The following is a 27,625-nucleotide window of genomic DNA, read 5'->3' on the forward strand; positions in this document are numbered from 1 at the left end:
TCTTGATATTTAAGCAAGTACAAGGTTTGACTTCTCTATACAAAATCTGCCCTTAGGGCATTAAATACAATACTTAGGCTCCAGAATTTTATTTTTTGAAAGCATCTAATAAGAAAATTTCCTTTCTATTAGCCCCTCTAGTGGCTCAGTACACAAGTGTAGCAAACTCATTGCTTGTTGGCTGTCTGTGGCCTGATCTTATACCCACACTAAGAAATAGGCATGGGAGCAGGTTGTGGAGTGAGGGGGTGATTATGATTAGCAAGTCCTGAGTGGGGATAGAACAGAAGTGTAAAATTGAATACTTTATTACAGAGGCTTTACTTCTGGAATCAGTCAGAGGATAGCAATGTTGAATAGCAGTCTGCCTTTTTGATGCCATTGAAAGCGTTCCCTGTGTTTCATTGAAGATTATTCATAGGATGTTAGAGGAAACCCAACAGACAAAACTTTAACCCTTGATTAGCATATGAGGCTATCTACTGCAGAACAAAAACATTCAGATGCCAAGTCCAGCAATGTCTGGGAAAGAGGTGGCTTGAAGTGAGTCTCTTGGGAGTAGGACTCAATCCCGACATTCTGGATTCTGGGTGGTGAGCAATGTGTAAGTGGGCAATGGGATGCTTATGATTGGGAAGTGGGTTTGCCAGAGGAGAAGGAAGAAAGAAGGCAGTGGCTGGGAGTAATCTGAAGGAAAACAGATTCCTAACCTGGATATATATATGCATATGTTCATACATCTATCACCAATCATATATATATATATATATATATATATAACCTGAATATATATAGATGTGTGTGTGTGTGTGTGTGTGTATATATATATATATATATGAACTTCCTTCAAGGCAAGGCACCTTGGTTTCTAGGCTAACACTGGCTGTGTCATCATTAAAGTCACTGAACTACTACATGCATTGGATTTTCAGCTATAAAGCAGGGAATTTGGATCGGATGATGTCAACACTGCTTTGCAGCTGTAAGAATGAGACATTTAGGAACATTTTCTTAGAATTTAATCATGTGAAACATCATATAACTTTTAGATAAACATACATTTTTCATGTAGATTTCTTTGATACTTATAGTTCACTCAGCTGATGTACGTGGGGAACAACCATGTTTCAGAGGATACTGTGTATAAGTCCTGCCATCCAAATCCAGTTTTACTGATAATATGTTAGTTTGATACTTATGCACCGTGGGTGTGAAATATTGATTGCTGAATAGAAATTCAAGAAAGACAAAAATCCTTGAAGCTGCTTTAAGCAGCTCTCCCTCTCACATTTTGCATTTATATATATATTTTTTTAATTTTTAATTTTATTTTAGATACGGTGGGTACAGGTGCAGATCTACATGGGATATTACACCTAGGTAGTGAGCCTAGTGCTCAATAGGTAGTTTTTCAACCCATGCCCCCCTTTTTCTCTCCCCCTTCTAGTAGTCCACAGTGTCTATTTTTCCATGTTTATGTCAATTTGTATTTTTAAAACTAATATATAAATTAATTGCTCTGTCTTCTTAAATTGATTGGCTTCTCATCACCACATACGAACATTCTGACTTGAGTAAATATTTTTCTTTTCTACGCACAGGCCCATTTCTTTTTGTGGTGCTATTGCCCATAAGCAGTAGAACGCATATGGAGTCAGAGAGCTGAATTCCTTGCTTCTGGGAGGCCTTCGCATGCAAATGTTAAGCTTGATTGGCTGGCCCAGTCTCTTAGCTCCTGTTGTTCCACAGCAGGTCTTTAGGAGGCAGCTGGGAACTTCACTACGTCTGGCTATACTGGGGATTAAGAAAAGAGGAGGGAGATGATGTTTTTCCCATCTGCGCCTTGGAGGATGCCTAATTAGCTTCCGTCCTTACTCAAAAGGAGAATAAAGCTATTTAAGTAATTTAGCTGAGAGAAAAAAAAAAACCAACTTATGAATTAATTCAGGAAGTAAAGGAATCTTCCAAAATGATTTGAAATGTTCCTTTTTGTTTCAGTGAGTCCCGGGTTTTTTGAGTTCATTTGCAAGCATATATTTCTGCTCACTAAGTTCTAACACTACTGATCTAGTCAACTCTCTAGACATTTAGTTAACAACTTCCAACATGTAAGTCCCTTACAAATTTTTGTAAGACTGGGTCAGAAAAGGATTTCTGGTGATAGTGACAACTTTCAAAATTTAAGATCCTTCCACATTTTTGTAAAACTGGATCAGAAAAGGATTTCTGGTGATTGTGACATTTACTGAATCTTAAAGGGTGAAGAGTAAGATAGGAAAAGTGAAAGAGCAGATAAGACCTCAGCTGAAAAAAAGTTATGACTAAAGAAAAATCATGTTTTGTGAGAAAAAATATAAGGGGTTGTGTATCTGGAGAAAAAAGTCATGGGTCAAAAACTGAAGAGGGGTGAAGTTTTATAGACGATAGCATGAACCAGATTAAGGAGAGACTTGTTAGGGAGCTTGGCCTGTTTTCTCCAGGAAATGGAGAACCATTAAATGTTTTTAAAAAGCAAACTCTCATACGTGCATTGTTTGCCACTGACTTCTCCAGTAGTAGCATGGAGGACAGAGTTCAGGAGGTTAAGACTCAAGGCAGGAGGACCTGTTAAAAGTTCAGCCAGGAGATGATGATAGACACAATAGGAAGTTAGTGAGAGTGGAGAGGACAGACACAGATTCTCTAGTTGCTTTTGTACATTATTGAGGAAGTAAAATTTGTAGGAATATATTAGGGGTAATGGAGAAAAAGAAAATGAGCAGCCCTTTCCTACTTTGGCTGGATGGTACCAGCAACCACTGAAGAATACAGGAAACAGAGTAGAGAATAGGGAATTCAAAAGTGGAAATTTGAAGGATGAAGTGTCTAGGGACAAGAAAGAGATGTTTAGTAGGCAGCTAGATATCTGGATCTGAGGTTGAGAAGAAAGGCAACAGTGGAAAAGAATGGATTTGAGAGTAATCAGAGTATATAAGCAGCAATTGAAACCAAGTAAAGAGATGAGATCACCCAAGTAAATTATGTACCATAGAAAATTAGAGTGCTCAGGATGGGGAACTTGTGGAATACAGCATTTAAAGAGCTCTCAGGGCACATTTGGTAAATTTCTTAATACCTCTAAAACTCAGACAATAACTACTTCATTTTGGCTTTGTGGAAACTAGAGGAGCTAATGCATGTACAACATTGTATTATCAAACATTGGCATTCACTAAATGCTCCTTTTATTTCCTTCCTAATTTCTACACTAGTGCTCTTTGCTTCATTAAATGGTGGAGATGGTAAACTTGATTACCATCATTTTAAAACAGTCTACCATTAGTTTTTACACCAAGACTAGCACATGAAAATTGTATATAGACTTCAGCAAAATGGCTTGTCTATCCAAATTACATGAAAACATTGTTCTTAATGTTCCACTTGAAAAATGTTTAACCTTATGATCATGCACAACCCAAATTTAAAAAAACCCAACCCAGTAGAGAGACTACTGATTTCTCAAAGCATCGGCTTCTATATTGAAATCATTGTTTTAGTGGAGTACGACAATACACAACCAATAATTCATAACCACACATGGTAAGTGGCAAAATGACTCATTCTTATATGCTATTCACAAGTACATGATAATGGGGTAAGTGATAATATAGTTCAAGAGAAAAGGGTCTTGTCAAACAACAGGCTAGATCAGCTCTACAAAGAACAAATTAACTGATGGAATCAGCAAACAGAGAAAATCAGAGACAAGAGCAGGTAGGTCAAAAGGACCAAAGGCTTCCTTTCTCAGATCTGTGCTATAGATTTGCTAATCCATATGTCTAGCTCAGTATAATTTATTTGGTAAACATAGCTATTTTCAATTGATGATAGCCATTTGTGGAAAATTTCTGAACATTTAGGCTCTAACCCCCTAACTCTGCAAATTATGAGTTTTAAGCTGTTATCCTAAGAGTTATATAATTTCATCTAAAAGTATTTATGATACAGAATTTATGATATCTGGCCACCACCAACAATGCCATAAATATGACCTAGCTCTTATATGTGTTAATGATTGGTTTGAAAATCTCTATACAACCTATTTTTCTTTTACATTATATATACACACATATATATAATACATATAATAATATATATATGTGTGTGTGTGTATGGATATCTGGATCTGAGGTTGAGAAGAAAGGTAACAGTGGAAAATAATGGATTTGAGAATAATCAAATATATGTATGTGTAATTAATACACACACACAAGCACACACACACACACACACAAAGCCTGTCCTGTAGTAGAGGTAGGTGAGCTGTCTGTAGCTTTGTACCCCATGTGCAGAAACTGGGGTCTATCAGGCCTGAAGCTGCGGCTGCTGCTAACAGGAGATTGATCATACCCATGCTCACATGTGGAAGCTTTTTCCTTGATTTGAGTTTACTCTTGAAGAGTGATGGTGTGGAACTGCAGTCAGCAGTCATCCACTGTGGAGTCAGTTGCTCCTTCTGAAATTGAAATAAATTGGCTGAGGGAATGTGCAGAACAGCAGTTGGTGAATTTAACACGGAGCACTGTGGGCCCACACGGATAATGACTTCGTTATATTAAAGCAGAGAAATGCAAAGTGAAAACCTGCTTAAGAATATCGTATTTCTCAATACATATCCAGGCACCAAAAATGTAAACAGACCTTTTATATTTTAATTGTAGTAAAACTGAGTGAAGGAGGAATTTAAGTAGCCTATGAATGATTTTATTGGGACCACCACCTCTCACTAATCTGTCTTTGTGTATTGCTGGTAGATTAATCTCTCCAGTAACAGGGCTTTAAAGAAGAAACTCCAACACTCAAGAATTTGACTTTAGTTCAGAACAGAAAGGCTATAAAATTTGGTACCATGGCTTCCTCATTAATTTTATTGCCAATCAGTCTCTACATCAACGCTTCTCTATTTGCAGAGCTGCTTGTGGATTTCAGAGAGGCCAGATAGAATCCTGCTTGCCCTCCTCACTGGAGAGGGAGAGAAGCAACTAAGGTGAATCTCAGGATTTGGGTGTAGGCTTTGAGATATGTAGCTGAATGGAAAATTCAAAATTCTCTTTGACCTCCCAGAGCTCACAATTTAGTAGAAAGTGATAGAATACAGCAAGTAATTATCCTATAATAAAGTGAGTTTAGCATACTATGGGAATTCAATATAGGAAAGGACTAAATGGTAGTCTGCATAGGGAAGAATATGGGAAAGACTTCTTTTGTAAATGGCAGAGGGCGAGCCTGGTAAAAGTGAATAAAGAAAGCATTCACTTTGGACTTTGAAATCCTAAGTTTAAATCCTTTAGTTCAGTCACGTTGGACATGTTTTATTAATACTCTATGCTGTGAGTTCCTCATTTATGAAGTAAGATACAAACAAGAGAATGTTTTGCTTGATTAGAGATTTTGTGTGGATCCTAAGTCGACACCTCATCAACCTGTAGAGGAAATGCTTTGCCTTCTTAAATTTCACTTACCTTTTCCTCTGTTGAATATTGTGTACATCTCTGCCAGTGTAAAACCCCAAGCACTTCTCCTAGTTAACACTAATACCAATCCTAAACTTCTTGTTAGGCTTTTTGGGCCATCATCCTCTGGCACTCCCAACAGACATAGTAGTACTAGGAACAACAAGAACATCAGCCATAGTAACTATAAACATGGGCTGAGGGCCAGTTTTCTTGACCAGCTATTATTTGTTTTCCATTAATTATCTCAACTAATCCTATTCTCACCTATGAGGCAACCATCATGATACCCATTTTAATGACAAGGCACCTGAAATTTATTTCCAAATAAATGAAATGATATATCCAAGGTCCAGCTAGATAGTGACAGAAGCAGGTATCAAACAAAGATCTAAGTTCAAATGTTTTATGCTCTCCTGTTCACAACATTAGAGTCTACCCTGTTTGCCCATTATAGATTTCAGAGTGTGAGGAAGTGAGAAACTTTGTGAGAACTTACTACATATTTGGTTGACAGGCTAATGTCTGAAAACTCCTGTAGAAATATTCAAAGCAACCCTAAACTGTGAAAGGGCATGCCCCGGGATGGAGCCTGGATGGCATGCAGAGCAATGAAAGAACAGTTGGTTGTGTTAAAGTTTTAGAAAGGGTATCTGGCATTACTCTGATGCCCAACAAAAATTAGCAATTATAATTTTAAAAAATTACTTCATATTCTACAATATCAGTGGTGGAAGCTGTGCTTACTTTATGGTTTCTGTGGGAAGAACAAGATGTTTTTGTGCAGAGGCTAGGTTACCATCATGCTGTTAAAACAGTATTTTTGATATTTCCTCTAAGAGGGCTAAAAATTTCTCTAGGTAGTGCTGTCTTTTAGATGAAAATAGAAATATGAAGGCAAATAAATGAAAGGTTTTCCCTAAGTTCATAAGGGTAAAATTATTTATTTATGTATTGCTCAGAGGCCATTCACTTGTGTTGAGGTGGTAGAATGTGAATTTTGAGAATTTAGCTGTATATGAACATGAAGAAACATTTAAGAAATGTATCATATAGGAAAAATATTTATACTACATGAGTGTGATTGAATCCTCTAGCTAACAAGACTAATTATTGATTCTTCTCTTTAGATAGTTTCCTGGAATTATTTGCAGCTCAGTCCTGCCCAGAGGTAACCAAAATGGACTAGACGTGTTTTTGAAACTCGTTTCTGAGTTATAATTTTATGATATTGTAATAAATTTCAAGATGACTATGGGGAGTATGTTGTTCTACACAAGCTTTTTACTGCTACTGTGAATTTACAGTAATTGGAGATAATTTACTATTTTATGAGGCGTAACAGAATAATTGCAGCATTTTCAACTTTAAAGAGAAAAGAGTGGGAGAGGTCTGGTCAGGATGATAAATGATCACACTCTCCTGTGAATGTTTCCTTTTAAAAATGTAGAATAATTGCATATACTAACATATTCCAGTTTTTCATTTTTTTTTAAAAAAAATTTAATCTTCATTTTACTGGAATGTTGCCAGTTTGGTATTTTTGAGCTTGTATGAAAAATGCTGAAATTTTCAATCGTAGAAACTCTTTAATTTTGCTTATATGTGGCATACACATTGATTTTAAAATCTGGTGGGTCTTCTCCTCAAAGACAAATTAATTTTTTGACAAGAAGTAAACAGATCAATAGAGGCCTGGTCAGAAATATTCCAACATTCTTTGTATTTTGGGAACACACTTCAAAGGCTGTATTCTATCTCAAAAAAGAAGTGTTCTGGCCTGAAAGTACAGTTGCAAAGACCCGGAGTCTGCATGAAGGAATTTCTCCAAGGTTGGATAAAACTCCAGAGGAAAAGCACTGTAGGAGGAGTTGTGATGTAGGTGGGTCTCCTTTGACACGCTGGACTTAAGACATGGGAGTTAGGGGTAGGAGGAGTTGAGCGTCAGCCCCCTTACCTCCTAATACCTGTAGCTACCTGATTACAGAGCCAAAGGTCAAGCTTGTAAGAGGTGTGATGCCACCTCACTCTGCCTCCAGATTACCCTACAGGTATTGCTTAGTGTTTCTAAGCTTTCCTGACAAGAGAAATCCAATAGTAAAAAATATTTTCCCTTAGGCTCTGTACTGCATGGATGGAATGAATTACTGCACTTATGCTCTCCCAAATAAAGACCTTGTTTGAAACTCTTCCTTCCCTCATACCTACTCATCCTTCAGATTTTGGTTTATTCACAGAACTACCTTTATCCACCAAGGCAGTTCCCATAACACAAGGTATTTTCCTTAGCAAAGACATATCAGGCTCTTTCCTTGTCTTTTTCTTCTACTACCCAGCTTGCTTAGCGAAGGTGAGGACCACGAGTTCTACCCACGAGTTCATTTCAAGCATATATCATGCTTCCCGTTGTGGAGTCAGAACAGAAAGCCGTGGTTGAATGAATGGAGGGAGGCAGCAGAGATGGGGAGATAAAATAATCAGAGATAATTTTCTATTTTTGAGGCATAATTGGATAGGACTATAAAAATCCTGTAAACACCTATGTTTTGATGTAAATTTGAACGCCTATTGGGCTGAGTCAGACCAGGACACTATAGCAGTTTCTGGGGGACCCAGGATCAGTGGTGCACAGATCTTTCATTAAAATTTCACTTTCTCTGGCATGTAATGCTGCTTTCCTTGTTCTCTGGCAATATTCCCTAAAGCCAGCATAGAATCTGAATAGATGCTCAAGGAAGATAAATCAATTACATGGTCAAATAAGTTAGGAAGGCACTGGGTTAAAGAAAGTTAAGTAGGTTTTATTTTTACATAGCATGTGTTAGACTTTAATATGCGACTATGCAGTATGTATCTCCAAAATAAAAAGATATACAAATTTCCAAAATTCAATTGACAATAGAAGTTTTTTGTAGATAATTTAACAAAATTTATAGCTGTAAAATTTTTTGGCCAATGGATACAATGTAGTTTCAAAGTCATACCTCTCTAGTATAAGATAGTTATTAAAAAACTGCTTATTCAGTGCCAGTAAGTGCCATACTCAATAGTCAGCACCAAGGCAAATATTCTCCTATTTTATTTGCTAAAAACATCAAGTTAAATCAATGAAATTGACCTTCTATGTTGTTTAGAGATGCCAGTAGTCATGGTCATTATTAGCATAGTATACTTAGTATTGACAACATTAAAATGGACACCATACATAAAATATTTTGGTTAACTTATATGAGAAACACAAATATTCTAAAAATGGTGGCTTTTGAAAACAGCAATAAAAAATAACGACTATTATTTCAAATACATTTTGGAATTGATAGATATCTGGGCTTGTTCATTCAGCAGCACTGACCCTAGGCAAGTTCATTATCTCCTTATACACTTCTGTTGGTGTTTGTGGATGAATCTAAAGAAATTTTTATTTGTCTAATTTATATGCCTTTCCTTTGTCTGCACTCTGCCAGCTTAGATGTCAGCAGTAATAACTATGAAAAATTGTCATACGCTTTATGTTCTTCTTTTTAAATCTGCAATAGAAGTTCTCTACAAGTACCAAAGGGAGTGTAGTTCTAAGAAATAACAAATCTAATTTAACCATACTGAGTTGCAATCTCTCACCCGAATAAACATTTTGTTTAGTATAAAAACTCATCATCGGGGACTCTCTTAAAATCGTTTTATCTGTTTGAGGGAATAAACTAAAAAAATGTGTTTATTTTAGATCACTGAAGTATTTTCTGAGATATAATGGTATAATTAAGGGATGCTACTTTATCATCCTTATCTTTGAAACCTTGACTAGTGTCCCAACTTTGAGCTTCTTACAGCATCCTATATTCACTGGTAGGTTAATCTTTATAAACCTCAGCTTCAATAGTGTCACTCTCCTGCTCAAAACTCTCAATGGCTGCACATTGCTTATCGAATTATGAATGAATTCCTTAGTCTGGCATTTAAGGTCCTAATATTTCACTCTTATATTTTAAGAAATAGAATATTTTTTTGCTATCACTCTAACTAAACTGGCTCTCTCCAAAACACGCCCCACACATCTCCACATTGTAGCTTTTACTTAATGTCTCATTATTGTCTCAGATTGACTACCTTTATACTTGTCTTTTAAAAGTAAACCTGCTCTTCAAGTTTTGTCTCAGATTCTACCATATCCATGAGTCTGTGAATATCTCTTTTTGTTGACTCCACAATCCCCTCTTTTAAATTCCTCATGTACTAGCACGTTGTATCAAGGTTGGTGCATAGAATTAGTTACCTAATAAAATTTGTGTTGACTCTCTTATAGCATCTCTTTCTTGCTTTGAATTGCAGTTTTGTGTGTTTTTTTTTTCCTGATTTTTTCTAACTAAAGTTCTCCCAAGGGCAAAGATTCTATCTATTATTTACTACCACTGTGTTCTGCAATAAACAATTAACTTGAAATGAAAGTTAAAAAATTTCTGTGGAATGTAACCACTTCACTGTACTAAAATTTTTTAGAGCATGAAATTTGGTAGCTGAGAGGTAGCCCTTATACTTTGCCAGACCTATTTCTTGCCCGAGCTATGAGAGAAACAATACTGGATGCAGAATTGAAAGGCATGAGTTTGAGTCTCAGTTCTTTTTGTTGCAGGATTTGTGATTCTAGACAAGTTTCTTAGCTTTTCTGTGTCTCAGATTTCTTCTTGTTTAAAAATGAGGCTGGGCACGGTGGCTCACGCCTGTAATCCCAGCACTTTGGGAGGCCGAGGTGGGTGGATCACGAGGTCAAGAGATCGAGACCATCCTGGTCAACATGGTGAAACCCCGTCTCTACTAAAAATACAAAAAATCAGCTGGACACGGTGGTGCATGCCTGTAATCCCAGCTACGCAGGAGGCTGAGGCAGGGGAATTGCCTGAACCCAGGAGGCGGAGGTTGCAGTGAGCCGAGATCGCACTATTGCACTCCAGCCTGGGTAACAAGAGCGAAACTTCGTCACAAAAAAAAAAAAAAAAAAAAAAAAAAAAAAAAAAAAAAAAAAAAAAAAGAGAGAGAGAGATTATTATACTCACCATAGGGGCTTACCATGAAAATTAAATGAGGTATTATGAGAAGATGCATTGCAAACTGTGAGTTACTTTGAAATATATTTGTCTATTCAACAAATACTTGCTGAGTGTTGAGTCTGTGGCAGGCATTATGATAGTTTTTAAAATTGTTATAACTTATAATTTATTATTATTACAGTTTATTATTACATTAAGATGAATAAAAAACTCGTTGTCCTTGCTTAGAAGGTTCTGACAGTCTAGAAGAGACCAACTTGCAGAACTTAGCCCTGAAGTGAGGGAGAGGTAGAAAAGGTGTTCCAGGAAGAGAAAGAGTATTTGAAAGGGTATGTAAGGCATGAGAAAAACTGGTGGGGAAATTCTAGAGTTGGGAGGTGATGTGTGCATAGTATGAAAATGCTCCTTTTTGATTCTAATATATTCCTCTAGGGATTTTCCCTTCTTTGTTCCACTGCCCCCAGCCTCAACTTTGTTAGGAATACTGCGCTAGATCATGCTGACACATAAGGATTCTCTTTTCATTGTAGCTGTTTTTTTTGTTTTTTTTTTTAACATTTTTTAAGTGAGGACAATTTATATTTATAACATTCTTCATTTTTAATTGATATACTTTATATAGTTAATATTTTGAAAAATAAATGTTACCCACAGTGTAGATGAGAGGTGAGGAACACTGCTTGTAGAATTTGACCAGTGCCTGCATAATCCAAGTTCATCACTTTTTTTGTTACATGTTCTTGGGCAAATCACTTAATTATTTGACTATAAAATAGCAATGGTACTTAATTATAAAATTATTATGAACATTAAAAGAAGTAATGCATACCATAACTGGTTACTGCATGTCATACTTGGTAAGAGTTCCACAAATGTTGGCCTTTATTATTAATTTCCTAAGAACCAATCACAGGTTCATTTTTCCATGCACTTCTATTTATGCTTTCTTTTCAAGTCTATGTGTGTTTAATTCAAGTTATACTTCAATTAGCTGATAAAAATTTTTAAAATGTATTGGTTCAATCAGACTGCTATATGAAGAATTAAAGTTTATAAGTTAAAAAATCTGTCTTATTAACCAATGATGTAGATAAGATACAAATTTCTGATAATAATTAGCTTTAGAATGAAAGTGAAAACATGCTATTTGTAAATATGTAACAAAATGTAAAATGTTTTCCAGAGTTTCATTTGTTTCTTATTACTTCAGTGATCAGATTCTCTAACCACTAAAAAAAAAAAAAAAAAAATAAGATCAAAACCCCATACAGTCCTTATTTTAGAAGGAAAAAAGGATTTCTTATATCCTATTCATAAATTGCTATGGAACTGAAAAAGCTGCCTTTTTGTTCAAATTGTTTATTATTTTTTCCTGTGCCATATCACAGAGAAAACCTAAGATAAAAAATTGGAGATTGTCTCACTTTTTTTTTTCCTATTGGTAGTAATTGAACTACATCTCTAGCTATTCCTTGTGTAGGACTCTACACTCATGGCAGGGTCTTCCGTCAATGTTCTGTTCAGAAATGAAAAAAAAGGTTTACTGCTTTTGTGAAATGGAGTAGAAGTAAAGAGGAGACAATATGGAAAACAACTGAAATTAGGATGAAATGTGGTGTTATAAATGAGATGGAATTCAACCAAAATTATCTAAGATGCTAAAAAATACTTGTTTGCAAAGTGTTCACTACATTTTGAGTCATATCAGACTAATTTATTTTCTCTCATATCTCATCTGGTATTATTTGGCAGTAGCAATATATAGTGGAAAGCTTTCTGTAGATACATTATTATTTGCTGCATCTAAAGTCCTACACAGGAAGACAGGTTCTGTGGATGGGATTTACTTTTAAAGAGGCCACTAATAGGTTAGTCTGCAATAAAACATTAACTAGCAACACTGAGTAGACAAAATTTCAGATACTGGACTCAATAAGAAAAAATAATTTCCCCTATGAAATATCACAATTTTTAAAGTTTGGGGCAAAGATAAGTGGTAAAATAAGAAAGATACTTTTAAGAGGGAAACTATGTAAATACTTAATCTCCATTTTGCTTTAAATTTATAGAATTTGTTATTCAGAGTGCTTTCACATATATTACATCATTTGGGTTTCACAACATTGCCAAGTGTTATTATTTCCATTTTACAGCTGAGTTGAGAACCTTTTGACTCCAGTACGTTAAATGGCCTCTCAGGGAAGATAGAAAACAAATAAGTGATCTGGCTGGGCATAGGTGTTGGCATTCCTCCTCCAGGGCCCACCATCCTGGACATTTATGTAACTTCTCTGACCCTCAATTCTTTTGGTGAAAGCAATAATATCCATCACATAGGGTTCAATGTTTAACTGTATTAATGCCTTCAAAGAGCTTAACACTGTATCCAGCATATGAAAATGTTCAATATTTTGACGATTACTGAGACAGCCAGGTGGGAAGGGCTCCCTGGCAAAGCCTCCAACTGGCCTGCATATTGGGAGGGGTGCGTACTGGGTTAGAGCCACAGAAGTTTGTGTTTTTTGCAGCAGGGAAGAGCCTGGCCCCTCCTCTTCCTGGGTAGAACCTGGGATTCCATCTGCCAGGCAGGAAGCACTCTAGCAGGGCCTCTGGCCTTGCAGAGAGTCCCTGTTTTCCCTCTTTTCCTTTCACCCAATAATCCCTGCCCTCCTCACGCTTCAAATTGTCTGCAAGCCTGATTTCTTGTGGTTGTGTGATAAGGACATCCATCTTCAGTTGAGCTATGGAAAAGTTCCCACAACATTACCAACATTATGATAGTTATTACTATGCATACCACTATGTTTAGGAGAAGACACTGTGTATTTCCATTTCAATGACTAAAATGTTAGGCATGAGCTTACTGGAGACAGAAATTGAGACTGTAACCATGTTCAGTACTCATAAATAAATTAAGAAAAGTGGTGTTTTAAGGGAGTACTATATTTAAAAGTTCTAGCTTGCTGCATTTAGTTAAAACATAACTTTCTTGAATTTGAAATTTTTTTTTCCTTAATATAGAAATAATGTGTAGTATTAAGAATTTTTTTAAAATCCATAAATGTATGAGAAGGAAAATAAAAATGCATTATGATTCAACAACTGGAGATTTTCATTTCCCCTTTTATATTCCTATCCAAAGGGCACAGGAGGGTCTCTCTCACTGTATCCTTATCAGTCTTAACATTTAAATCACAAAATTATGAAGATAAAATGGCTACCTCTACTTTAAAAATGTATTTTTTTGTTATGTTAAATTTTTAATTTATTTTCAGTGCCAATTACCTGATAATATTTATAAAATTTTCTATTAGAATATATTTAGTACTATAGCTGATACATATCTTTATTTATCAACGATATTAAACATTCATTATATTGATTATAGTTCCTAGATTTTCATCTTTTATTGCTTTAATAACTTTTTTTAAGTTGAAAAATACAGTCAGAAGAAAGTAAAAATTGCTCTCACTAAAGAAATACAGGAAAAAACAAATAGCCTCACCCCTCCATCAATCCCTTTTAGTTCCATACCCAAGAGATTAGTATCATTATCAGCTTGGCACATATCTTCATCTTTGCTCTTTTAAAAAATCATTCATTCTTTTTTCTTGTATGAAAAAAGTAATGTCATTTAATTGTAGCTGTCTTTCTACTTTTATTGCTCTAAATGTACTTTAGAGTTATGCTAAGTTCTTACAATATTCTAGTAATTTGCTGAAGATTGCATTAAATCTCTAAATTTATGATTCATATTTTTACAATATTTGTTTCCATTCAGTAGCCCATCTCGTACATCTCTCTGTTTATTTCTTTTTTTGTTTTTTAAATAAAGCTTTATAGTTTTCTTGGTAAAGTTCCCACAGATTTGTTAGGATTCTTTCTGGATATGTTTTAGTTTTTTTTTCTTAATTGATAATAAATTATTTCAGTCTTGTAAGTAGTCATCAATGATATTCAGGTTGCTGGGTTTTAGGCTATTTATACTGTATCTAAATTCTTGTAGCTGAAGTCTTTAAGAATATCTGACAGTTTTCAAATAAACCTCTGGGGTATTCTATACATGTAAGCATGAGCCCTGCAAATAATAATTTTTTCTTATTCGAAAATAATGGAGAGAATAAGTATGCCATATTTTGGTTTTAATGGTAATACTTTTAGTGTGAATATTACAAATTTTCAAATTCATTGATTTAATATTTTTTAAATTTCTGGAACAAACCTATCTTATGTCATCAATACATTAATGTATTATTGGAATTACCTTGTTGGTATATATTTTATACTTTTGTATTCATCTATGTTAATAGCAGCATCATAGTACTATATTTATTCATACTGTTGATCAAATTTTGTAATCATCAGAAACAATAATAGCCATTTCACTTTCTCTATATTATGCAAGCTATTACTTGAATTTTAAAATAATATTGGTAAACTATATCTGGCCCTAAAGTTCTTGGGTAAAAACTAAAATTTAATTCTTGTTTATTGAACTCTTTATGTTTTATATGTTGAGTTAATTTTGATCATTTCTAGCTTTTGAGATGTTTATTTCACTGACATTTTCAAGTTTATTAACATATATTTGTCATAGTATTTCAATATCTTAAATCGGTTTTATTATTTCTTAATCTCATTCATAATGTTATTTTTATAAATAAGCATGCTTATTTGAAGAAACAATTTTTTTTTCCTATGAACCTGAATTCTGGTCTATACAATGCAAAGTAAGACATGAGTTGAACAACAAGTAAAATAGAACAATGTATACAAATTTTATTTATATTTGCTGATTTTGTTTATACTTTGTTTCTGCTATGATTAAAGATAAAGTAGTGGAAAAACTATCAGAAAGAAAAGACTTTTTATGATAACACTTCACTTAAATCCATTTCTAAATGCCACCATAGGACTAGAGTCATTTAAAGAAGAAATAATTTCATCACCTTTAGCTGTTATGTCAAAGAAAAAGTTTTTCCCTATTAGTAAGACCTACTTTCTAGGAAGCTATTCTGGGTCTGAATATTTCACAGTTTCCTTAGGAAGTTATTCTAGGCTTTAAAAATGGAACATTTAAAAAAAAAGTTCCCTATGAGAGTTTTGTAAGTAAATTAGATATATACAGGAAAAAGACACAGAGTTGGAATTTTTACATCATTTCATTATGAGCAAGAAATATTATAAACATTTTTAAAATCAATTGTTTGCTATCCCATAAACTGAATATCTGAGTTAAAATGTTTAAATTCATTATTTAGGTATCATTTATATCCAGCAATTGACATGTAGAATATGATCCCTGTTCTGGCTTTCCTTGGACCATGTGGATCACTCCCCTATCTCATTCATAAACTCATTCTTCTGGTCTTGTTAGTGAAATACACTTGGACCTTGGAGTTATATCCTTAGTATTCTGCATTTTTATCTCCATTCTTTTCTTCTGACAATCCAACCGACAATCAGAAAGCTGCAGCTAAAATCTAAATGTTAGTAATTCTCCAACCTACATTTCCAACCAATACTTTTCCCCTTAGTTTACTTTTGCATTTCCAACTGCTTGCTGGATAGCTGTAGAAATCTCAGAGCAGCAGGTCTACAGTTGACTCATTTTCTTCTGACTCAAACTGGTTCCTTCCCCACCATCTGTATTTCAGTTATATATTCTCTCAGGCTCCTAAGACTGTACTCATTCATTTAGTCACAAAATCCTGCCAAGTTAACCTCCAGGATGTCCGCAATCCAGTCCTTCTCTTTGGTCTCTACCTTAGAACTAATTAAATCGTTTATTTTCATATCTCCAATATCCAAAACAATTGCTATATTAATCTATAAACAATTGATATATTCGTCTGCCCAAAGCCTACTGTTGACACATTGCTTTACTGCTCAAAGGGGTGCAAGGATTTTCTCCTGCTTATGAAATAATCTGATGTTTCATATTCTGCTTACTCTAGTTTCTATTTTATTTGGAGACTCATTTTCCATTACTCTTCCTTATATGTAACAGTCTAACTGGACTGAATTCTGTTCTCCAAAATACTCTAGAATGGTTACTTTGTTAGTGCTGGACACTTTGCTAAGCTCTGAATATGCATTATACCAAGTAGTACTCATCACACATGGGAAGCCGGCATCATCATTATTTTTGCATTAAAACTGAGAAGACTGAAGCTCAAAAAAAATAGATAATGTGGTCAATGCTAAACCACCAGGAAGTGGAAGAGCCAGAATTTGAAGCCAAGCCATTCGATCCCAATAGCCACATATGTTCAACCATTGTGCTCTATGTGTTCTGAATTATATTTGGGCTCTTGCTGTTCTTTCTGCCTTGAGTATCTTCTTGATCCTGCACAGTCTGACCTGTGTCTACCTCTCTAATCTGACCTCATACTGCACTACCTCCATTTTGTTCTAGTTATTGTTTCGTGAACTCATGATCAACATTGTTTTAATCTCAGAATCTCTAAATCTGCTATTTTTCTTTCTGAAATGCTCTAGTTGAGACTGGCTTTTAATATTTATTTGGATACTGTGTTTTCAGAAAGCCCTACCTCACAAAAAGGCCCCTTTCTCCCCTCTTTCAAGCAACTTACTCACTCTGCTATTATCCTATCTTATTATTATAATAGAATTTATCAGTATTTGAACTTACCTAATTTATCTAGTATTTGTTTACTGGAAGGCTTTAGAGTAGGGGTTCAATTAGTGTTGTTCAATTGCTCTGTCTAGCCCTTGGACAAGTTCATAGTATGATGCTAAATTAGCATGTGTGTAAGGGATAAAGAGATCCTTGCCTATTAATAGTCAACTAATACTTCAGGATCCGAATTAAAGCCGTCAGTCTGATGAAACATCAGGATTTATGCATCTCCCCATTTTTTCCTAATCATAGTTGTTATGGTTGATTTTTCCTCTCAATTGCCTTTACGTTTTGTAGCTATTAGGGAACATGCTGTATACGCATTGTATATATCATGTATTGTGTTTTAAAAAATCCCACTCCCTCCTAATTTGTAAGTTCTCAAAAGAGAAGTATGATCTTTCATCCAGTTTTGTAAGCACCATAAAATCCTTATTTATATAGTTTCTGTAGTTTTCACTAAATCTGTATTAAATTTGAAAAAAGAATTCTTTGTATTTTGAAGTACATTTTGAGATGAGTGTTGTCTAATGTAGACCAAATTAAAAAAATTTTTTGACTCCATTGAATGTCAACATAATTTTTTTATAATAACCTATCATATAACATTGCAATGTATTGCAAGACAAACACTATTTTCCAGTGACAACAGCCTATAATAATACTGTAAAACAATCCCTGTGCAGCTATTTTTAATATAATTTTATTATTTGTCACTGTGGGAGCATTCTTGCATTAATTTTTCTCTATTTCCTGCCTTATATTCTTACAATATACATGTGGAATATCTATCAAGTTAAATTTACAGACCCAAGGGTAAGACTGCAATACTAATGTGGGTAAGTACATATTCTTAAGAGAGCCCCATCCACTGCCATTATCTGTTAAAACTCTTATAGCTCATTTTCACACATATGAAAAATGCCTGCTCAGAGTAAATCTGTTCAAAATATGATTAATTCTCACAGATACAGTTAAACCAGGGAAGTTGAGAAGGACACTAATAGGTCACATCATTCTTATTTCCCTAAAGATATTAGAAGCCACTATGAATCTAAAATAACTGCTTAAAATATTTTTATTATATGGAATAAATATTATGCTATATTATTCAATGAAAACTTTTTGAAAACCCTTTAAATAATTTTATATTTACTTACATAAAAGAATATACCTACTGTCTTCCAGGTCACTTTTTATTTTTTTATTTTTTATTTTTTTATTGTATTTTAGGTTTTAGGGTACATGTGAAGAACATGCAAGATTGTTGCATAGGTACACACGTGGCAGTGTGATTTGCTGCCTTCCTCCCCTTCACCTATATCTGGCATTTCTCTCCATGATATCTCTCCCCAACTCCCCACGTTGGGAAAACAGGTCACTTTTTAAACAAAATCTTGTAGCAAGCGAACTTTCACTCCTCTTTCCAGTTCATCAAGTAAAAAAAAAATGAATGGATAAAATTGAAAAAACATTTAGCATGTTAAATGAAAAAAATATCTTTTAGATATTACTCTGGAATTTTACTAGTTCACTATTTTCATTCCTCTTTCACTTTGATTTATTTTAAGTTGTCTATGCAAAGCACAAAGATAAGAACAATTTATTTTAAAAGTGGTAATGTCTAATTAAAGGATTAGGAATGACTTGTATATTTTTTATTTGAATATTCATGTCTTCACTTTTCTGAATGAGCACACATCTTAAATGTAATCAGTAGTAAAAAATGCCATGATAAAACTTATCTGTGTTTAGGGGAAGCCACAGTGAATGCTGCTTAAAGGCATTGGCTTGGGAATCATTGCTAATAGTGAAGTCCAATTTGAATACTTATTTGATCTGGGGCAAATTGCTCTCTGTACCTCAGTTTCTGCATCTGTAAAATGATAGTAATAAAAATATTTACCTTATTGTGTTGTGAGGATGAACTGCTACAATGAATGTAAAGTATTGAAGAAAATACATAACAAATGTCTGTCTTCAAATTATTTCTCAGTGGAGAAAAAGGTTGGGTCCATTTTATGAAATTCTATTACCTAGAATCAGGATATTATCTCAGAGAACAAATGACCACCTACTTAACAATTTGTTGATTCAGAAATCTCATCCTTACTATTGTAAGCCTCAATCTCATTTTATCTATACCACAAATATCAATGACAGCCAATGAGGTATCTTAAATATGTTTATACAAACAGTTACACACCCAGTATTTGCAGAGTATTTACTTTGTACCAGGCGCTGTGCTAAGTGCTGTGTCACTGGAGATACAGTCAAGATGTGTCTTCTCCTGGAGCTCGCATTCCACTACAGAAAGAAAGCAAGCACACAAGCGAACCATACAGCATTTTAGTTAATGAAGTGCTAAAGAGGAAACATAGAAAGAAGGCTAGAGAGTAGGGTGGCTGCATCTTAGAAGCAACACTGTTTTGGATGGGGCCCTTAGGAACGACCTCGCTGCAAAAGAACACAGAAGTCTAGGGGAAGCTTTCTAGGAGTGGAAGTATTGAGTGTTATGTCTTTGACAATGTTAAAAAGTTGGTATGTACCAGAAACAGCAAGAAGCCTGTGCAGCAGTAGGAAGGGATGAGAGAAAGAGAGAGAGAGAGATAGAGAAAGAGAGAAGGAAAGAGGGAAGAGACACATGTGTAGGTATATTTCTATGTACAGAAACCAATATTATAAAGCATCTTTTGTATCTTTGACTTCGGATTTTACTTATAATGTTAATGATAGCCACAGGAGGAGTTCAATAAGCAGGGATATATTATGATCAAAGACAAATTAGGAGAAGATAAATGCAAGGTTTCTAAAACAGGTATCTATTAAAGTGTCTTTAGGAGTACAACTCTTATGAATAGGTAATTAAAAGAATTTTGAGAGTGTGATCTGTCTTGAACACAATAACAAATGAAAAAAATAGTATTTAACATCTTTTATTTTATTAATTTATTTTAATTTTACTTATTATTATTATTTGAGAAAGTGTCTCACTCAGTCACCCAGACTGGAATGCAGTGGTGTGATCATAACTCATTGCAGCCTTAACCTCTCATGCTCAAGTGATCCTCTCACCTCAGCCCTCGAGTAACTGGGACTATAGGCATGCACCACCATGCCTAGCTAATTTTTGTACTTTTTGTAGAGACAGAGTTTTGCCATGTAACCCAGACTGGTCTCAAGTGGTCTGCATACCTCAACTTTGCAAAGTGCTAGGATTACAGGTACAAGCTGCCACACCAAGCTTATTTATTGTGAAAATTATATATAACACAAACTTGACTATTTTAACCATTTTAAGCGGACAGTTCTATACCATTAATTACATTCACAGTGTACAACCAACACCACTTTCCATCTTCAGAACTTTTCACCTTCCCTAAACCTCTGTACCTTGTGAACTCTGACTCTCCATTCTTCCCTTCCTTCAGCCTTAGGTAAACAGCTCTCTATTTTCTGTCTCTATGAATTTAACTACTCTAGTCACCTCATATAAGTGAAATCACATAATATTTGTTATTTTGTGACTGGATTATTTCACTTAGCATACTGTCTCTAAGGTTCATGTCGCATGTGTGAGAATTTCCTTCCTTTTTAAGTCTGAAAAATATTCCATTGTATAGTTATACACATTTTGTTTATTCACTTATCCACTGAGTGGCACTTGTGAATAGTGCTATGAATTGTTTTGCTTGTGAATGATGCTTGTGAATGATGCTTATATATTATCATATATATTTTCATATATATTATCATATATATTATCATATATAAATAGTGCTACTATGAACATGAGTATACAAATATTTGTTCTTTCATTTTAAGGTACAGCTTTTCTTGATTCTAACAAAATTAATTCTGATTAGAATAATGAAATACATATAACATAAAATGTATTGATAAATAATCTTATTTATGTATGTACATAATATTGGAGAACAAAATAAGATTGGAATGTTTTCCATTGAAGTGGTGTAGAAATAGCATACTTATTTTAATGCCACAATGTACTCTGCATTTTTTTCTTCATGGAGCAACTAAACATAACACAAATATATAAAATTTATATAAGGATTAAACTATTCTTTAAAAAAGTTATTAGTTATATAGCTATGTAGTTCTAAAAGTAGCTAAGTAATAAGTATAATTAAAAATCTAAATCAATCTGTATATTTACGAAACAGGTCAACTAAGACATATGTAATCAGTCTGTAAACTGACTCAATTTTTGTTTTCTGATTATAAGAGCAATCCATGATCATTCATTCTCTTATGACAGGGAATTTGGAGAACAGAGAAAACAGTAAATTACTGCAACTCCATCATCAGATAATAAGTATCTTGGTTTATACCTTTTTAGTCTTTTTTTCTTGCATATTTTGACTGCAAAACAGTCGTGTCTATATTGTTTTGTAAGATCCTTTATCTCTTCTTCCTCCTTTCCTTCCTTTCCTGCCTCCTCCTTCCCTTTTCTTCCTCTTGTTTTCCATTAATAATGTGTTACAAGCATTTTCCTAGTATTATGACTTTCTAAGTAGACCAGTTTTCAATGGAAAACCTTTAAGATATAGTATGACCTCGTGGTTAAGAAGAGGTTTGGAAGCCAGATTGCATGAGTCCAAAGTTAGCTCTGCCACTTGCTAGCTGTGTGACCTCAGGCAATTTATTAAAATTAGTTACCTCTTTTCCTCATCATAAAAAGGGAGAATAAATGTAATACTTCATACAGTTGCTGTGAGTACTCAACAAATTCATATTAATGAACTGCTACTTAAAACAATACCTCCAAGGAAGCACTCCAAGTGTTTGTTATTATTATACAACATAAATCTATTTTTGAATATACTTAAATATAACATATGAATAACATATTATTTTATTACCTTAAAGTTGAAAGATCATGTACAATTATTTAATCGAGTGTTAAATAATGTGACAAATCCTTGGAAATTTCTACAGTAACATATGATTACTGTGATTCTAAAACTTTATCATGTCTACAATTACCTGGAATGTTGAATGGAAATACTTCCCCTGGGATTCTAATGTGGAAGATCCTGATTAGGAGTCCAGAGTATTAGTGCTGTGCTTTGAAAAATGTGAACTCGATTAACCTCCAATTGAATCCAGTAAGCCAGTCATTGCCATAATTGGGGATTAGTGTCTATGCTATTTATATAAAATCACACAGGCTATTATTGACAATTTCTTTCAAAGTATACTAGTGTTTGTTTTTAACCAGAAGATTTTTAAAAAACTCATTCTTTTAAAGATATTTATCAACACATTTCTTCACATTATTAGAAACGACAAGCAATATAAGGATTAAAAACTCTACTTTGTATTTACAGACAGACTAACTGTCCAAGAAGTTGTGATTCCTCCAATATTTCTAACTTTTTTGAGTAATTGTGCACTGTTCTACACCGAGAGTACATTTCTATCAAACCAGATACCTTATAACTATATGGTTTTAAATTATTAATTTTTATTCCTCTCTAAAGGATAACATTAACCAGGCATATGTTTATTCCAAATTGCATTGTTTTAAAATTCTCAGTAGCAATGAATAAATAATGTTTAGACAAAAAGAACATTATTGTGCTAAAGCTTCTCTTTTATGTGGAAAATGGATTTTTTGAATTAATACATTTCTTAATTGGTAGGGAGTATTTAGGGACATCAGGGGAATTAACAATTTTCTCAGGATCGGGACTGTGAGCCAAGTAGCAAAATTCACCTTCAGGCTGCACTGCCTTTATTTGGTTAAAGTTTACGTAGGTTTGTCATTGCCAAGTTTGGACAGAGTTACTAAGGATAGCACTAGGGTAACCCATTTATCTTTTCTTTTATTTCCTCCTTTCCTGTGCTCCACAATGTAGAAAATTACCATTGGCTGCACTTTTTGGAATTACTTCCTAATTTGCCCTTGAGAGGCAGCAGTAAAGCTCTAAAGGATAAAAAGTTGGTACTCATACGCTTGGACCAGTTGAAGCTGCTCTTCTACCAAGCTGTTTAGTGTGCTGTTCACAGGTTCTGAAATAACATGTGGAGAGGCAACAATTTTGAGTTCATGTTATGTTTAAATCAGATCTTTCTTAGGAGCTGCTTATTCACAAAGAGATTCAGTTCCTCAAAGGTCTTAATAGGAGCCTCTGTAACAGGTGGTTTTCTCCTGTTGTATCACTGCAGGGTACAACATGTTTATTACTGGACTGGGGCCAAGGCACCAAGAGGCCAAGGATGGAAACTTTGTACTAAGTCACCACTAACCAGAACATCAAATGTTTTTTTCTTAGTGAATAACTGGACACTGTAAAATAACTGTTTTGAGAACTACTTTAAAATATTTAATTAAAACCACATCTTCATAACCTGAAATTCTAGTGTATCCTTTGAGACAGGATAACATAAATAATATTAACTGACATAGACAAGTTTAGATTTAGCCAATATAAATAGTTTCTTTTGCCAGGTGTTTCATACTTATTGGACTTTTGTTGCTAATACTTTGAGATTTTTTACTTCTAGTTTTATTATTGGCATATAAAAATTTTGTATTAGGTGATGAATTCTAGAATAAAGAGGTTCAAGTTAACTTAGAATTACTAGGGGCCACTTTCTATCCAGCTCATTTGGAGATGAGAGTGTTGTGGAAGAAGTGATGGCTTTCGTGTCAGAAAGACTTACTTTGGGCAAGTTGTTGAGCCTTTTGCAGAGGGAGATTCATGTATAAAACTGGATGTTAACATCTCATTCATATAAATATTGAAAAATGAAATGATATGAAGAATGTGAAACATGATTTTGAACAGCATAGAAACTCATTAAATGGTGGCTGAGATAAAACAAGCCCAGAGAGACTAAGAGAAAACAAAATAGAAAACATTTCAGGAAAACAAAACAAGTTTTAAAAAGACCATGCAATGTTTAGTAGATTGCAGGTAAACACGTATGTGTGAGTAATATGCATACTCACACGCACACACCCAAAATGGACTCTTTTTTCACATTAAAGAAGGAAAAGAAAGTAAGCTTTTCCCTGGTTAGCAATGTAGCTTTGGGAGTCCTGCCTTTTCATCTCTAAGCAGGATACTTGAAAGTTAAAATTTTCTATCATTATCATATATAAATATACAGTTGCTATAGTTTTACTGCTATTCCTTGGAGGAGAAGGCAAATAGATCATTTCCCAGAGGTCAATAGGACTGCTTTCCTTCTTGAATAAAGCTGGGTAAGGCCTCATTTGACAAAATCTTAGCTTTATTTTGGGAGTATGTTTGTTTTCTAGAGGGACTTTCAAAGATTACATAGTATTTTACGTGATACTGCCTGCCATAGAGAGTCATAGAAAAGGGAAACATTTGTTTCTATAGCACCTCGAAAAACTACTTTCTAAGACCTCAGAGGTTTAAATTCTTGTGGATAGATGATATCAATGACCTCTGGCTAATGGGTCATTCTGGCAGTCTCATGCATCTTAGTGGATGATAATATATTATTTTAATTTTTTAAGCCAAGGAATATATGCTTATCTCCCAGATGTATGGCTGGTAGCCCTCAGAGTAGTTAAGAAGGACCAGCCTATTCAGAGTCTCTCAGACTTTGACTACTGCAGTAAGGTAATATACCTGTATTCTTTGGACAGTCTCAAATGTTGCTTTTGCTTCATTCCATGTCCCTTTTCACCCTACCTCTTCTACTTTTAGTAATTACATCCACATCTGTGGCTTCAATCTCCCTGCTTTTGTAAAGATTCCCAAGTACATAACTAGCTCAAATCAAAGTCCCCTTAAATGCAACACTTCCAAAATCAGCCAATGTCTGTTCCACAATTGATTGTGAATAAGGCACCCAGGAATTATCATTTACTTCCTCTCCTTGCTATTCTGCCCTTCTGTACTTGTCATCAACTGATGTGAATTCCGATCCCTAAAAATCTCTTGAATCTTTCCCAGCCTCTTAATCTCTCTGACTCTGCCTTTGTTTTACCTCACTGTGAATATGGCAATGGACTTTTATCTGAACTGGGTACTAAAGCTAATTTGAATTCCACATTGCTTCCAATGTGAGGATGTCATGCTCCTGTTCAAATGCCTTTAATAGCTGCCTCGCCAGTATCTACCCCTGATCTTTCAGGATTCTTCCTTCCAATCATACCTAGTTTCTTTTCTCCCAGTGGATCATATTGTTGCATTCCTCTATTCCTTTTAACATACTGCTTATTTCACCTAAAATGCCCCCTTTCATGGGAATACTCCCTCTTATCCTTCAAGGTTCAACTAAACATCATCTCTGCATGTGATATTCCTCAGCTGCCCCAGGAAGTGTTAAGAAACATATCCTCTGAGCCTTAATCACACTTAGCAAAGTTTATTTACATGGCCTGTCTCTCAGGAGATCAAAAGATCTCTGCTAGCTGGTATATTGTTCCACCTGATCAATGTAGGAAACCAAACACGCCACCCCAAAGTGTACCTCTTTGGCATATTTCAAGATGGCTACTCAGCTGCAGACACAAGCAGAGTTCTGAAGAATCTATCCTTTTGTAAAACAAATTTACATCGATCTATATTAATAAAGAAAACAAAATTTGCAGACAGAGGCTTTTTCTGAGGTCCTTTTTTTCTAAACCTAGGTGTGGGAAGTAGAAAAGTTCATTTGTAAAGTTTCCTTTCTTGTTAAAAAATAAATCATTAAGTGTGCTAATAAATCTTTGCTAAGCTCTTTCCTATGTAGTTGTTAGACATGCCATACTTACAGGCATGTAGTACATTCTAAGTCCTTGTACTTATCTGTGCTGAATGTGCTCACAGGCATGTTCCAGCTCTCCGTTGCTTTGACCTGCTTAGAAAAGTTTAAAGTTGTTAGCCAATCGTGTTTTAGTTTAGATTGTGAGGTCTGGCTCCAGCCAACAGAGATCAGACTCAGCAGTAAGGATGACTACAAATACCTAAGGGATAAATTTGTCTGTTTTTCCTTTGTTCATTGTACTCTGGTGGCATGATGGCTAGTGAGGGTACCCTTCCTGCAGTCCAGGAAGTAAAAATTGCGTTGCTGAAAGATCCTTTGTCTCAGTGCTAATTTTTCTTTGTGGCACCGAGCATCTATTTCCAACACTAGGAAAGATTAAATCACAGGAAAAGGAAATTAAAGAAAGGTCTGACACTTTTAAAGGTCTGACAGAGAAACTATTACTATAGGTTACCATCGATTCTTTCTGTGAGCTATTGCCTGAGAGACTATCTGTACAATGAAACAACAGTCTTTGTTCACAGTGCATTTCCTCCCCTCATCCTCCCATAACCTGTCACGACAGCCCCCAGGACCTCCAAGCCTCTATTCTTCCTGTACCACATAAAAATATCAGCCATCTGGCTGTTTCATGAGTCTCATATTTTGTGTGACTCTCATGCTCATGTGCATGTAATAAATTTGTATGCATTTTTATCCTTTTAATCTGCCTCTTGTCAGTTTGTTTTATGGACCCAAATTATTGAACCTTCAGAAAGAGGAGGGAGAAAATTTCCCTTTATCCCTAACAGTTTGGTGAGCCCAGCCCGGAGAGCAAATCACTCTGCTCATTTTGAGCCTATAAATGGGACCCTGGGATGACTGACAAAAAAGCCAACAAAGAAAGGTAAGAATTTTTACCAAGGTCAGTATTCCCAGATCTCTGCCTTTAATGCCTAGTTGAGTAAGAGTGGTAAAAGTCATGTTTGTCTCTTTTTCTTTCAAATTTAGATTTGCTGGTGAAAACATGTCTATAAATGAGGTCTTTTGTTGTTTTGAATCACTTTTGTAATAAATTGGCTATATTTAGAAAAACTCAACTATTTATAGCTACAAAAAGATCAAATTTTTAAAAAAGAAGAGACACAAGTAAATATAACTGTTAACCTTAAAGACTCCCTTAGCAATATCAAAATAATAAAAATTAATTTTAGAATAAAGTTGAAATCTTTTTAAATGAGAAAATCTTTTGGATCTCTGGGCTCCAGATTTTAAAACTACCCTTCTCTGAATCCACCTCCATGTTTTTCAGTAAATTTCTTTAGATCAGGAGATAAATATTTGTAAGAATTAGTTTATAAGAATTTGTTTGAATTATTTGTTTTGAATTTGTATAACTGTTGACTTTTGGGGTACTCATTTGATAATGATCCTTTTCCCTCCGATGAACGGCTTTTGTTTTCCTGTTTGTCTTACCAACTGTTGTCTCTTTTAAACCTTTTGTCTATTGAGGGCACACAGGTTATCAGGCCTTCATGTGTGGGTGGCCTACCAAAAGGTTGACAGCCCCACAAATATAGCTGGACAGAAGTGTGGGTTGTACCTCATTTTTGGCTAGCAAAGCTTTTCTTTCTTTTTGACTGCCTTTCTTTTGGGAGCGGCTTTGGATTTTCAACAGCCTACATCTTTTTGCTCTAATGTTAGACACTTGGTTA

This window comes from Aotus nancymaae, unplaced genomic scaffold, assembly GCF_030222135.1.
Source record: "Aotus nancymaae isolate 86718 unplaced genomic scaffold, 86718_ANA_hifiasm-v0.15.2.pri h1tg000016l, whole genome shotgun sequence".
NCBI lineage: Eukaryota > Metazoa > Chordata > Mammalia > Primates > Aotidae > Aotus > Aotus nancymaae.